Source organism: Bos indicus x Bos taurus, chromosome 12, assembly GCF_003369695.1.
Source record: "Bos indicus x Bos taurus breed Angus x Brahman F1 hybrid chromosome 12, Bos_hybrid_MaternalHap_v2.0, whole genome shotgun sequence".
Taxonomy (NCBI): domain Eukaryota; kingdom Metazoa; phylum Chordata; class Mammalia; order Artiodactyla; family Bovidae; genus Bos; species Bos indicus x Bos taurus.
In genome coordinates this window covers 39,476,003-39,492,248 of record NC_040087.1, presented here as the reverse complement: position 1 = coordinate 39,492,248, position 16,246 = coordinate 39,476,003, and the positions used below count along the sequence as shown (strand labels likewise).

General features: G+C 36.9%; 1 protein-coding gene across 6 annotated transcripts in view; it reads left to right on the top strand.

The window, feature by feature from the left end:
- PCDH9 (protocadherin 9) overlaps positions 1-16,246 on the top strand; it is a 1,136,570-nt gene that overhangs the window by 805,133 nt on the left and 315,191 nt on the right. The window lies entirely within an intron of this gene.

Sequence of the window (16,246 nt, the reverse complement as noted above, 5' to 3'; positions counted from 1 at the left end):
AACTCATGCACGTCAAATGAGCTTCAAAAAAGTCGAGGGATTCAACTAGAAAAGAAAGCTTTGAGAAAACACGTTAAACTGAATTTTGTTTAGAGTATTACTGTATGCAGTATGTATAAGTGCATGTCTGTGAAGAATATATATATATATATATATATATATATATATATATATATATATCCCACTTCATGGATCAGAGCCTTGTCATTGCGAAAAGGCTCATATAACTCAGTGAAGCTATGAGTCATGCTGTGCAGGTCCACCCAAGACAGATGGGTCATAGTGAAGAATTCTGACAAAACATGGACCACTGGAGGAGGAAATGGCAACCAACTTCACTACTGATGCCTAGAGAACCCCACGGACAATATGGAAAGACAAAAAGATATGACACCAGAAGATGAGCTCCCCAGATCAGAAAGTATCCAATATGCTACTGGGGAAGAGCAGAAGGCAATTACTAATAGCTCCAGAAAGAATGAAGTAACTGCTCCAAAGCAGAAATGACACTCAGATGTGGTTGTGTCTGGTGGTGAAAGTCCAAAAGAACAGTATTGCATTGGAACTTGGAATGTTAGGTCTGTGCTGCTACTGCTGCTAAGTTGCTTCAGTCGTGTCCGACTCTGTGTGACCCCATAGACAGCAGCCCACCAGGCTCCCCCGTCCCTGGGGTTCTCCAGGCAAGAATACTGGAGTGGGTTTCTATTTCCTTCTCCAATATATGAAAGTGAGAAGTGAAAGTGAAGTCACTCAGTCGTGTCCGACTGTTAGCGACCCCATGGACTGCAGCCCACCAGGCTCCTCCGTCCATGGGATTTTCCAGGCAAGAGTACTGGAGTGGGGTGCCATTGCCTTCTCCGTTTAGGTCCATAAATCAAGGTAAATTGGACTTTGTCAAGCAGGAGATGGCAAGATTGAACACTGACATTATGGGAAACAGTGAACTAAAATGGATTTAATTCAGATGACCAAAATCCTTCAAGTTAGGCTTCAGCAGTACGTGAACCAAGAACTTCCAGATATACAGTCTGGGTTTCAAAGAGGCAGAGGAACCAAAGATCAAATTGCCAACTTTCATTGGATCATAGAGAAAGCAAGGGAGTTCCAGAAAAAGATCTACTTCTTCTTCATTAACTGTGCTAAAGCCTTTGACTTTGTGGATCACAACAAACTGTGGAAAATTCTTTAGATAGGAATATTGGACCACCTTACCTGTCTCCTGAGAAACCTGTATGTGGGTCAAGAAGCAACAGTTAGAATCAGGTATGGAATAATCATCTAGTTCTGTATTGTGAAAAGAGTATGACAAGGCTGTATATTGTCATCCTGCTTAATTAGCTTCTACACAGAGCACATCATGTGAAATTCTGAGCTTGATGAATCACAAACTGGTATCAAGATTGCCAGGAGAAATATCAGCAACCTCAGATATGCATATGATATTACTCTAATGGCAGAAACTGAAGAGCAACTAAAGTACTTCTTGATGAGGTTAAAATGGAAGAATGGAAAGAAAAAAAAAAAACTGTCTTGAAACTCAAAATGAAAAAAAATAAGATCATGGCATCTGGTCCCATCACTTCATGGCAAATAGATGGGGAAACAATGGAAACAGTGACAGATTTTATTTTCTTGGGCTCCAAAATCATTGCAGATAGTGACTGCAGCCATGAAATTAAAGGGTGATTGCTCTTTGGAAGAAAAGCTATGACAATCCTATTGTGTATTAAAAAGCAGAGACATCACTTCGCGGACGAAGTTCCCTATAGTCAAAGCTACCGTTTTTCCAGTAGTCATATATGGATGTGAGAGCTGGACCATTAAGAAGATAAAGCATTGAAGAATTGATACTTTTGAACTGTGGTGTTGGAGAAGACTCTTGAGAGTCCCTTGGGCAGCAAGGAGATCAAACCAGTCAATCCTAAAGAAAATCAACCCTGAATATTCATTGAAAGGACTATTGTTGAAGCTGAAGCTGCAATATATTGGCCACCTGATGTGAAGAGCCAACTCACTGGAAAAGACCCTGATATTTGGAAAGATTGAAGGCATAAGGAGAAGGAAGTAGCACAGAATGAGATGATTGGATGGCATTACCAACTCAATGGGCATGAGTCTGAGCAAACTCTGGGAGATAGTAAAGGACAGAAAAGCCTGACCTGCTGCAGTTCATAAGGTTGCAAAGAGTCAGGCACAACTTGGTGACTGAACAACAACAAGAATAACAATATATATAATTCAGATATTTATAAATACGCACACACCAAATTTTAATATAAATAAGTTTAACTATGCTCTGATAGTTGTTTTATTCCCTCTCATCTGGTATGGCTCTATGAGTCTCTGTAACTCAGTTTAACAGCTCTTCTTCTATTAATGTAAGGGAGACAGCTTTGCTTTGACCACTCATGCATTTAGTATAGCTACTTTACTGAGATCTATTTGTGTCTAAAACTAGGAGCTCTTTAAAGGTTTAATGATGTGTAAAACATAGTAGCCTACATGCTGGGCTCATAAAAAATATATCAGGAATGATGATGTTACCAGTAACAATAGATTTACATTTTATTGTGTTTGAATAACCCCCCTTTTTTGGCCTTGTGCAGATTGCAGGATCTTAGTTCCCTGACCAAGGATTGAACCAGGGCCCTTGGCAGTGAGAGCATGAATTTACAGAGTCCTGATGACTGGTTAGCTAGGGAATGCCTTCTTTTTCCCTTTTAGATATATTTTATGCTGACTAGTCTTCACCTAATTCATACAGTTCCCAAACTGCACAGTCCATGACTTTTGGACTGAGGTCGGGTCGCATTTCTAAAGGTGAAGAAGAGATGTGATGAAGCAGTAGCAGAAGTGAAGCAGTGACAGTGCAGAATTTAGATAAAATAGAAGTTAAAGTGGCCTAAAATCAAAAGATATTTTCAGTTATGGCCTGAAGACGAAGATGTCTTAAGTCTTCCTTTTCAATTCTGCAATCCAAGAGTAGCTTGCAGCCAATTTTATTAATAGACTATTTATTTGAATTCACATAATTACTTACTATGACATGCAGAGCTGAATGTTATACCATTCACTGTGAATTTACAAGCCAGGTTGTATGATCAAGATTAAAATGCATGTAAGTGCCACCCAGGGGAAATATCAGTGCATGATTCAATGTTGTTGAGAACAGAGAACACACTCACCAGACTCAGGTGGTATAGGAGATTGTGCATGGAATCTAGTCCCTTGCCATGTGCCGATCCCTCTGCCATCAGATCTGCTCCATAACCAGGCAAGGAACCTAGCTGCAGAGCCCCCACTTCACTGCTGGGGCCGCAGTAAAATGATCCCAACCTCATCCTTATAGGGTCTAAAGTATAGCAACCTGGGGGTGTGCCTGAGGACTGACTGCTGTGTTTAACAAACAGAATGAAAACGGACAGTTGTCCCTTGTTATCAGATGTCCATGGGGTATTGATTCTAGGACCCCTGTGATACTAAAATCAATGGATGCACAAGTCCCTTATGTAGAATGTAAATGTAAAATGTATTTACATATAACCTACACATGTCCTCTGGTACACATTAAATCATTTCTTGGTTATTTATAATGTCTGTGCTGTGCTCTGCTTGGTCGCTCAGTTGTGTCTGACTCTTTGTGACCCCACATGTTCTGTAGCCCACCAGGTTCCTCTGTCCCTGGGGATTCTCCAGGCAAGAATACTGGGGTGGATTGCCCTCCTCCAAGGGATCTGCGCAACCCAGGGATCGAACCCAGGTCTCCTGCATTGCAGGTGTATTTGTTACTGTCTGAGTCACCAAGGAAGCCTTATAATGTCTAATACAACATAAATGCTATGTAACAATTATAAATACCATGTAAATGCTATGTAAATAGTTGCCAGTGCTTCAAATTCAAGTTTTGAGTTTTTTATGAAACTTTCCAGAATTTTTATTTTGAATTTTTTTTTTTTAACAACTGAATCAACCAATTTATTTAGTTAGTGCTGATAAACAGCACCTTATTTTGAAATTTTTTGATCAGAGGTTGGTTGAATCCTTTAACGAAGACCAACTGTATATAATAAGCTTAAAACAAGGAAACATATTTCCAAAGGATGCATAAGCCCAAGACAGACTGTGAGGGTTCTTTATGTCTTAGTAAGGAAATGTTCCTGGCTCAAGGTCCGTTCTTAGGTTGTCCAGCAGGGGTTAAGACATAGCAGGCATGAGGAATGACAATTATTTTTAGACAAGAAACTTAATACTTATAATATTATAATTGTTAATTTCTGTTCCTCTCTTACATAGGAAAATATGGTGTTCATTGGCTGTGTTGGACAGGTGTACTCTGGTGAAATTAAAAGAGATTTGCCTCTGGTTCACCTCCTCCTCATCTGAGTTCTGCTTCACCCTTTCAGTTACTTGCTATCAAATATTTACTTAAATTCAATAAAGTACTGTTTCATAATATTTACACAGAAATAATGCCTGCTTCAAGAGATTTGTAGGATTAAATTAAATTAAACCTATACTAAAATATCAGTCATACAGCAAGTGTACCGTGTCCTCTAATACAATGTCAAAAGTCAACTATTTTAAATTCCTGAACATAGGGAAGAAGAGTTCAAGAAATATGAATTCTTGGTAGCTTATTCATTTACACAATTTTTCTTTTTTCTAAATCAAAAGATTACCAGGTACCAGGAAAGTGAACATATTAATGGTTTTAACAAGTTAGTCAATAAAAGAGTCTGATGTTTTATTCTTACTCTCTTGATAGTTCTGGTTGTGATCAAAGGTAAACCTTACTAAGAGATGTTTCAAATTCATCACACAAGAGAAACTAGTGGGAAATTTCCCCACCTAGCTTTTTAAGGATTCCTTCGGACCCCACTTCTCAAGTTCTCAGAACTCTGTGCTTGTTAGCTTTTTCACTGAAGCACAAATTAAGAACTGGCAACCACCACCAGGTAATCATGTCTCACTTCACTGATAAAGTCTTGCATTTGGCTTACAGAATCTTAGTTCCCTTAATTACAACTGAAAACAATCCTAGGAACAACTTATAGAATAAGCCATTTGAACTTTTGCCCTTAAGGAATCTTGAGAACCAAATTTCAGCTTATAGCTGACTGCATCTGGAGTGGTCTGAAGGGAATCCAGCGTTTTCCAGATGAAGCCTATACTTTGCATCACTGAGTTCCTTTGCTGTTAGCGCCTTGCCCTCTCTGCTTGAGGCGCTGACTCTGGCAATTGCTCCAGAGGAACCGACTGTGTATAGGGCACTTTCTGAAAGTTTCAGGGAGGGAAGAAAAGCTTTTATTCCTGTCTGTGCCAAAGAGGGCTTTGGGGGTATTTTCTTCCTCAGAAACTCTTTAACTCTCCCCTTGTGAAACATCTTTCTGTGTGCTTTGCAGAGAATGGAATCTCACCAGAGGCCCTCTTAAATGACTTCAGAAAGTGTTGAGAGGACTCCAGTGTAGTATTGCTTCCTCTCCACTCCCCACAGGGCAGCTGCAGGACTTGACTTTCAACCTCTTTTTTGACTATGCTAAAATTTTCATGTCATAAAAGGCTTTTGTAAAAGTACAACTTGTGTAATAGTATGTAAAATTATTTCCAAAAGCAGAGTCTTTTTACTTAAACAGACTTTCATGTAATAATGGTGCTATTTACTAATAAAACTGAAAGACATTATAGCATAGCTGGCTTATTATCATTAACTTCCATTTTTTGTTCATAATTTAATCATATTTCTGACATTTGTATACAATTCTAGCTGAGTTTGGATTGGTACTCCTCATATATCTTTATATATGCATGTGTGCTAAGTGGTTTCAGTCATATCCGACTCTATGCAATCCTATGAGCTGTGCTGTAGCTCTCCAGGCTCCTCTGTCCATGGGACTGTCCAGCAAGAACACTAGAGTGGGTTGCCATGCCCTACTCCAGGAGGTCTTCCCAACCCAGAGATTGAAACCTCGTCTCCTGCTGCTCCTACGATGCAGGCAGATTCTTTACCACTGAGCCAATGGAGAAGACCTGTCTTTATATATATGACGGTGCTTTTCTTAGCAAATCTTCAGATATCACTCGGTCATGTGCTTTACTTCAAGTCTTTTGTTGTTGTTGTTCAGTCATTCAGTATTGTCCGACTCTGTGACCCCATGGACTGCAGTACACCAGACTTCCCTGTCCTTCATATCTCCCAGAGTTTGCTGATACTTGTGTCCATTGAATCGATGATGCCATCCAACCATCTCATCCTCTGTTGCCCCCTTCTCCTCCTGCCCTCAATCTTTCCCATCATCAGGGTCTTTTCCAAGGAGTTGTCTCTTTGCATCAGGTGGCCAAAGTAGTGGAACTTCAGCATCAGTCCTTCCAATGAATATTCAGGACGGATTTCTTTTAGAATTGACTGGTATGATCTCCTTACTGTCAAGGGACTCTCAAGAATCTTCTCAGGAACCACAGTTCAAAAGCAGCAATTCTTTTGTGTTCAGACTTCTTTATGGTTCAACTCTCACATCTGTACATTACTATTGGAAGAATCATAGCTTTGACTGTATAGACCTTTGTTGACAAAATTATGTCTCTGCTTTTTAACATACTGTCAGCTACTCAGGTTTGTTATAACTTTTCTTCTGAGGAGAAAGTGTCTTTTAATTTCATGTCTGCAATCACCATTCTCAGTGATTTTGGTTATCCCAGAAAATAAAGTCTGTTTCCATTGTTTCCCCATCTTTTGCCATGAAGTGATGGGACCAGATGCCATGATCTTAGTTTTTTGAATGTTGAGTTTTAAGCCTGCATTTTCACTCTCCTCTTTCACCTTCATCAAGAGGTTTATTATTTCCTCTTCGCTTTGGGGATTTTTTTTTTTTTTTTTGCTTTATATTTTCCCTTTGTTTTAAAAAATACTTATCAGATTTATTAAGGAACTCTATTATAACTAGTGCAGAGGAAAATAATGGTTCCTGTACAGTACAAGGCAAATAAAATAAGTCATTTTGTAATCATGTACATGGTGATTTCTATCTTTATGAGCACATGAAAAATGTATGTTTTTATCAAGTTTTTTAATTTTCTGTGAAAGGAATATTCTTAATAATAAACAGTCCTAAAATGTGAATCTACAGAATAGGGTACAGTATTATATTTTAAAGTCTTGATTATTGCATTGTTTTCTAATAATATGTCTGTATATGTGAAGAATTTACAGTGCCACAGTTTTGGGTTAACCAAGGAAATTCTTCTAAACATCCTACAAAATCTTTCTGATAAACAATTATCAGCTTCCATTACAGTGTAATTATACCAGTAAGAATTGGATGGTTTATATACAAACAAAAAACACATTCCTTTTCCTTGTCTGCTTGTAATGTTTTTCTCTTTATATTTTTCTCCATTTGAACTTGAAAGGGTAGACTACTTTCTCAGCAGTATTTGGGTATCTCTTGTCCATAATCTTATTGATGGACTCCTTTGTAATTTGTAAAGGAAAATTAAAATTGACCTGTAATCTGTTAAAACAGTGCTAAGCATTTGCATCAACCATTAGCTCTGATAACTCCTTTATCTTTGTGAAGAAGGAAAGGCTTTTAAGTATTGATTTTAAATAACAAAACATAGCTGCCAATCTAGTTTTACCTGTCACACAGGTTCCTGGGTTTTGATCTTCATGTTTACTTTTAAATAATATGCTCTTCTATTTCAGGAAAGCATTGTAGAATATTTTTTTTTCCCGACCAAACAAGTATAGTATGAGTGTTTTTCAATCAGAGACTTCAGTAAAACAATATAAAACTACAACTTACAATTTTTTCCTCAGTTTTACTTTGAAATGTTCATGATTAAATTATGTACTTCAAGTAAGCATCATGAAAATAATTTACTACTATGACTATATTAGCATATTACAATATAATTTACAACATATAGACTATTGATTAGTGATGGAAAGAGTAACTCTCACCCAAAATAATCCATCCACTTCCCTCTATTTCCCAACTCCTTTGCAATTAAGCAGAGTCATCTGATTTGTTCTGGCCACTGCAATGTGATGTATTGTTTCCAGGTGAAGGAAAAGCTAATTCTCCAGTCTCCTTTTTTCAGCTGAGTTAACTAGAAGACCACATATTCCAGATGGAACAGCTACATTTGGATGGAATGAACTCTGAAGGTCATGTAAAATCAGCTAAAAAATAAACTTTTAACTGTGTTATAACAGTAGATTTTCAGGATTAAGTTGTTATCACATCATAACCTAGCCAACCCTGGATAATATAATTTTAGACACATTCATTCCCAGAGATTTAATTTCATTACCTACACAGAGATGTACCATGAAAACCTACTGCAACAGTTTCAGACATATTTTATTACAATTATTTTCCCTGTGTTAAATTGGGGATTTCTTAGTAATCCATTCAGCCCCTTATATGTAAAGGATGACAGTAAGTGAAAAAAGTGAATGAAAAACTGGAAGAAAGTGAAATTATTCTTTAGCAGTAAAAATTGTGCTAGCTATGATTCATCTTGCCAGGGGAGATTCAAGGTCAGAACATCTCTAGAGTTTCTGAAGACATTATAGCACAGTTCCTCCAAGCAGACACTTTTTAACTTAAAAGTCCTACTTGATTTTTTTATGCACTTTCTTAGGTTCAGATGTCAAATATCTTCAAAGAATTTCAAAATGTGATTTGTTTTCATTGAATTATATGTAATTTTCATCTAATTATCTCAGTCTTGAGTTTTATATTAAAACCCACTTTGGAATCTATTAAGGACTACTTAGATTTGTGTTTTAATATAAATTTGCATATGATGTATATAAAGCTTTTGATCCTACCACATTAATTTACCCAAATTTAATTTTGGTTTAAAGTAAGTTCTGAAATGTTTAAGTACCAGTGAAAAAGAAGATTGAGGTCCTGCTATTTTTTTAAATGTGACAATGTATTCTATATATGAAAATAAAAACAATGTATTTTTTCTCTTTGAAAATAATCCACTGAAAAGTAAATCACCTTTTCAGTTCAGTTCAGTTCAGTTCAGTTGCTCAGTCGTGTCTGACTCCTTGCGATCCCATGAATCACAGCATGCCAGGCCTCCCTGTCCATCACCAACTCGCGGAGTTCACTCAGACTCACGTCCATCGAGTCAGTGATGCCATCCAGCCGTCTCATCCTCTGTCGTCCCCTTCTCCTCCTGCCCCCAATCCCTCCCAGCATCAGAGTCTTTTCCAATGACTCAACTCTTCACATGAGGTGGCCAAAGTACTGGAATTTCAGCTTTAGCGTCATTCCTTCCAAAGAAATCCCAGGGCTGATCTCCTTCAGAATGGACTGGTTGGATCTCCTTGCAGTCCAAGGGACTCTCAAGAGTCTTCTCCAACACCACCATTCAAAAGCATCAATTCTTCGGCGCTCAGCCTTCTTCACAGTCCAACTCTCACATCCATATATGACCACAGGAAAAACCATAGCCTTGATAGACAGACCTTTGTTGGCAAAGTAACGTCTCTGCTCTTCAACATGCTATCTAGGTTGGTCATAACTTTCCTTCCAAGGAGTAAGTGTCCTTTAATTTCATGGCTGCAGTCACCATCCGCAGTGATTTTGGAGCCCCAAAACATAAAGTCTGACACTGTTTCCCCATCTATTTCCCATGAAGTGATGGGACCAGATGCCAGGATCTTCGTTTTCTGAATGTTGAGCTTTAAGCCAACTTTTTCACTCTCTACTTTCACTTTCATCAAGAGGCTTTTTAGTTCCTCTTCACTTTCTGCCATAAGGGTGGTGTCATCTGCATATCTAAGGTGATTGATATTTCTCCTGGCAATCCTGATTCCACCTTGTGTTTCTTCCAGTCCAGCGTTTCTCATGATGTACTCTGCATATAAGTTAAATAAGCAGAGTGACAAAATCACCTTTTACACACTGATAAATAGAGTTTATATTTTAATACTTTTAGGTCATGAGCATTTTTTAAGTCTACAGTTATGGTGACCAATAAAGGTACCAGAGCAGAGTCCTCTCCTCCACCTGAACCCAGTGAGGATTCAAGCCTTAGTACCAGCAGAGGCCCCTTGTGCCCATCTGCCTCCTCAGGGAGTCCGAATGAATTTAAGTGAGTCTCTCCTGGTTCTAAGATCCCCCATTGGTTGATGATCATACGTTTTATTTGGTGGAGGAAGAAGTTACCCTTGAAACTTGGTTTCAAGAAAATGTACCTAGGTTGTTCCATTTAGACATTGAGCAGGTTATCCTTGTGTTAAGGCACTTGGAGGACTCAGTTTGGGTACTGAATGTTTACCCTCAGATGACTGGAAGATTTTACTCAGTAAACACTAAGTAAGGTAGGACTGAGTCATTAGAGGGAAAGACTGACCTCCTGTTTTTTCCTTGAATGGCTACCTTAATACTGTTTGTTGAAATAAAATGGAAATCGGAGCTTCTGAGCTCTGAAGAAGGAACTCTCTCCTCTAGACTGGCAATGGCTTTCTCAGGTGACTGAGAAACTTGCAGGTGTGGTGGAGGCAAGACCTCAATGCAGCACAGCTGTCCTTATATGTAATTAACAAATTGCGCAACTGGGGACATGCATAAGAACTGAGCATTCAGTAATCTGAGCACCCACGGAAGACCTATACTCTTTTGGGAAAACCAAGACACATAAGAGGGGGCTAAAACAACTCCAGGACAAAACCAAAGAAGTTAAGCTCCCAAGCAGTACAAATTGTCCCACCACAGGGTCCTCACTAGCAATTTTATCTTAACTAATGGATTTCAAAATAGGAAACAAAGGCTTCAAAATAAAAGAAACAGTAACAAACAGATTGCCAATACCCCAGCTGGTTAATTGTACCTATAAAATTTACAAATGTTTACTTAATTGAAAATTAAAGGAAATCTCACCCTAAAAAATCAGGGAGATCTTTCATATATATGCACTCAAGCCACATTAAAGTTAAAAGCTGATTTAGTAAAAATGTCTTTTCAGACTTTAAACAAAGGTCTTCTTGAGGGAGACTTTCTCTGTGTCTTTGAGATGTAAATATTCTACCTGATCTTCCTAGGACATTCTGTCTTTGAGTGTTTTGTTTGTTCAAGTTTTTTGAAAACTTGACCTTGGCTATACTATTTTTTGAGAGTAAACCCTTTGGATTTAGTTTACATCCTCTCCCACTCAGAGCTTTCCAGGTGGTGCAGTGGTGAGGAATCTGCCTGCTAATACAGGAAACGTTAGAGACGTCGGTTCAATCCCTGGGTTGGGATTGAGTAGGAAATCCCTTGAGTAGGAAATGGCAACTTGCTCCAGTATTCTTGCCTGGAAAATTCTGTGGACAGAGGAGCTCGGCAGGCTGTTTTCCATGGGGTCTCAAACAGTCAGACATGACTGATTGACTAAGCCAGCAAGCACTGAGTGGCAAATTATTTCTATTATTGCAGTTAGTTTTTTCCAGTGCTCACATCTTATAGTCATGCTCTGGACGAAACAAGCAATGTATATATATATTTGTATTATATAACTTATATATGCATAGAGACACATATAATACAAATTGAGGTCATCATTATCTATGATTTTTTTGTAAATTCCATATTAAATTTTCTCTTGTTAATTAAATTGCTGCTGTAAGATTCAGTGAACAAATTTAGAATGGTTTTACATTGCATTCAAAGGTTAATATTGGCAGCCTATGCTCAGAATAAGAGTCTGAAACTAATTTTCTTCAACTCATAAATTGTTCTAGATGACAGAGGCTAAAGAAAGGAATAAGTCATGAACTTTGCCCTCTAAGATTACCAGTTTAATGAACAACATCCATGTGCAAATGAAAAATTAAATATAAGTTGATTATTATAAATGTTCTAAGAATTCAATAAATTGAGTACTTTAATATGCAGAAAGAACTTCAGATCATTTCAGAAGGGGTAATTAAAAGAAATAATGCAAATCTGAAGTAGGCAAATAAAAATGGTAAGAAAAAAATGAAAAATATATTTGGCAGGTAATTTTTGTGTGTGACTTTGGCCAGCATTTGAATGACAAAAGAACAAAGAAGTCTGAAATTGATATGTAGGTTTCTAGCATAAATAACCCAATAATTCCATTAAGTATGTCAGAGAACCTATAAAAACAAATAAAAAACACTTGAAAGAAACTGTCTTTTTGTACCTAAGAAATAACTCTTGCATCTCCAGTGCAAGTATATGGCCTAGCATAGAGTAGGTATAGAAGTTTTTTTTTTTTTTTTTAAGGACACAGAAAACTGCTCTGCATTGTGTATATTATTCACTGTGTACTTCTAAGGCCATCACCTAATTTAAACCTGTTATTCACCATTGATTTGATAGTATACTGTTTGATTTTCCTTGATGCTCCTTATTAATCTTCAGTCACTCTTCCTTTTTGAAGCCCTTGATTTAATCTCACACCTAAGCAATTTTTCTATAAGACAGCAAAAATGTCCAGCAGAATATTTATTTGTCAAGTTTTACTTTTTTGATGTAAACTACTTGGATTTTAGCTATTAATTTGTTTGACATAAAAAAATAGTATAGTTATATATGTAGTTATCCATTTAGTATCTATATACTCTTATTCTATAAAGTTTTTAAAGTGATTAAAAAGGTTTTATTGCTTTCATGTCTCTGAAATTATGATTTTTAAAAAGCTACCTTCTCACAAAAGAAATAATTTCACTTTCAAATGCTGAAAATAGTCCTACTCTAAGCTTGCAACAGAAAATACATTATACATACATAGCAAAACTCAAGTTATAACTATAAATTTAATGTCTATAAAATAGGTGTATGGCTTTCTAAAACTTAGTTTTAGGAGTTACTTCTAGGTGGTGAGAAAAAGAAATAATTACTATTGATTAGCAATTGGCTCAGCTTCTCTAGAAGGTTATTAAGGTCCTAAAATACAGAACAGAATGTTATAAACAATAATGTGTTCTCCCAAGTCTGTCTTGAACTGACCGTTTTTTTCCCTGAAATGTCCTTTTGACACAGCTTCTGCATCTCAGGAGCTTTGATATAAAGAGTGATTTAGAACCAAAGACCATTTCAGCATTTAAAAGAGAGAATGCTCAGAAACCCTCAGAGAAGCAATATAAACTCTAAGTGAATGGAATGGAATAATGATAGCACCTATCAATAATTACTCATTGTGTATAAAATTACTTTCTGAAACTGAGATTAAATAGTTCTCTAGATTTATATGAGCATATGAAAATATAAATGGTTCCAAAATGTGTACAAGTGAGCATATTATTAAATTGCAGAGGAAATAAAAGGTCTATATTATGTATATATGTACTTTTTTATACAGAGAAGAAATATGTTATTAGTAAGGGATACTTTTTGATATCATGTTAAATTTCCAAATAATTAAACATTCACCTGTGTGTACCCCCTGGCGTTCACCCAAATCTTGTTTCCCTTGAGGATTAGTTATTGTTTGTTTTGCTTTTTTCCCCATACATACCATCTCAGCATAAGTAATCAAAACTTCAGTTTGCCATAGGAGTGTTCTCTCTTTTTCTGGGCAATTTTTGCCCCAATTGAAATAGTACTGAAAGCCACTTGACAAATCAACTTTACAGGCTATAATTTAATACATACAGTATAAATATTTGAGTCATAGATTTACATCATGAAATGTAGAGAATTTCACATTAACTTCTGTATTTGAGAATTTCACAAAATTTAACTTATCCCCAAATTTAAGTTACGGGAGGAATAACCATTCATTCATTCAGTGTTCAATTCACTCAGTAAATAGTGCATTCCAGCACTGTTTAGAAAATTGGGGATACATGGATACAAAAATAACATTCTATTGTTACGTTGGTTTCTTCTCCTCAGCCTTCTTCCTAACTAATTCAGTGATTTTGTTTTACAACTGACAGCCTGTTGACCAGTATGGGTTCATCTTTCATTTTTTAGCTATTTCAGATTATTAAATCTCTGGTCCAATCACCAACATATTGAATATATTATTTATTTTCGTATTTGTGATTTTCCCTCAAAGATATAATCAGTGTCATTAATTTTAATATTCCCAGTGTCTGGTGCACAATAGGTTCTCAGAATTTGTTTATAGAACTGAACTGAACATAAGGATGATCAACTCAATAGCACAAGGGAAGTTTGGACAGTCATCAAGCCATGGCATGGAACTCAGTAAATTTGTCAGCTGATACCTAAGGGAAAACGATACCATACTAATTTTGTTCTCTTAATATGCGCATCTGACCTGAGAGTGTCCTAAGTGAAATTTTATGTTGCTCAGAGAAAAAGGTTACCCAACAATAGAGAATGGAGGTAGGAAATAAACCTTCAGGGAGGCAACTAGTGCACCTAGGAGACCACAGAAAAGAAACTCAGAGGGACACTGTCTGTGAAACTCATCACAGAACTGGACACCAAGGTAATATAGACTGAGATGAGGAAATAATCCAGAACCTAGAAATCAGTATCAGGAAATTTCAACCTAGATTAGACATTTGGAGTGACATGGATAATACTGAGCTACACTGTATTGCCATGGACTGTGTAAGGTCAGAGATCAAGGCAAAGATGGGTTTCAAATCAGATTGGGATAGGAAGTGTTTAGGGCCAACCTACCATAATAACCAAGGCACCAATGGCCTCACCTTTGTCAGACAGAAGAGAATTGCAGACTGAAGAGACCGACATCAATAAGACAATCAGCATTAAAATTCTTTGTATTCAGCCTGTTAATAAATGGGTTTATTTTCTATTTAGCTTCTGGAGTAGATGATAGAAAAATCAGATATTTCTTAATTAGGGTAGAATCCCCACATTTATTTCTTCACATGCAAAACTGAATTAAGCAACTGTAAATTATTTGACCCATGAAGCTGCTCTCCTGTATTATATGATATATGTTTTGTTTCCCTTTTGAAGTGGAGAACTCTTCCATATTATTTGCAATGCAGAAAATGAAAAGTATCCAATCTAAAAATGTACACCAATAATCAGTCATAGTTCTGGAGATTAAACTAACAAACATGATTTCTACTGGGCACAGCTCTACTAAGAACTGCATTCTTCTATATCAATAGAGCATCACAGTTGATGTTTATGCTCTCTGGTAAATAGAAAGTACATGGAAAATTTTGAAAATTGGCTAACTGTTACTGTGAGTGTGCCTGAAATTTCACATGGATTCTCAAACTCTTATAATTTCCTGTTATGCCCTCTCTCCCAGTTTTCCTCTATGTTGTCACTTTCTTTATAATTCTTTCTAATGGAGAGGAAGCCAAGGAACAGCAAAAGGGCATGTCATTCCATGTGCATTTTCTTTTTCTTTTTTTTGGGTGAACTGTTAGTGCTATGAATCATATGAAGGCTATGAATCATATTCTCTATCTCTTCTGCAGTGAGATGCATTGTGCTTCACGTCTGTCATTGTAAAAAATAACCATCTAGTCTCCCTTTGGCAGAGAAGGCTTAAATTGGATATGATCCTTTGGGATCTTAGTTCCAAGGTTATTTTAGGGAGATTACACATCAAGTCAAGGAAAAGGCACTCTTATCTAACATAAAGGGAAGGTTTTGTTACTAGAAAAACTCTTCTCTCCTTAGAAAATTAGAAATTAAAAAAAAAAAAATTAACTGCAGTCACCCTGAGCTTGAAACCCCAGCTGACAAGCTTGTGAAAGTAGATTAGCCACGTTTCTGAAAATGTCATGAATTATTTTTGGTTTCCCTCAATTGAAAATAGTGTCAAGGGGCTAATCAAACAAGTTGCAGTGGAGAAATCAGGGATATTAATCTAGAGTATCATTTGTAATGCTGTAAACATTCAGCATACAATGTCTCTCTAGAGTGCTCCTGAATCACTTAAAAGGTAAAGAATGACTGTTCTTTGATAAAAATGCCAGGCCATTTAGTCAGCATCATCCCTCTTCCCTCCAACAATTCTGTTAGTTAAGATGAGGTTTAGCAGCAACTGACATGAAACTCAAAATAGCTTGTGATATTAGCAAAATAATAATATATTTTTCACTTATATAAAAACTCAGGGCTGATATGGGGCTTTGTGCCGCCAGGAACAGGCTTATTTGGCCTTGTTGCTTCACAGTGTATTGTGTCTAATGGAAGGTCCAGGAGAGCAGCTCCAAAACTCAGGCAGGAGTTTGGTGGAGGGGATGAAGGACAGGCCAACAAAATCCTATGGATACTTCTACTTACAATCTCTTGCTCAATATTTAGTCTAA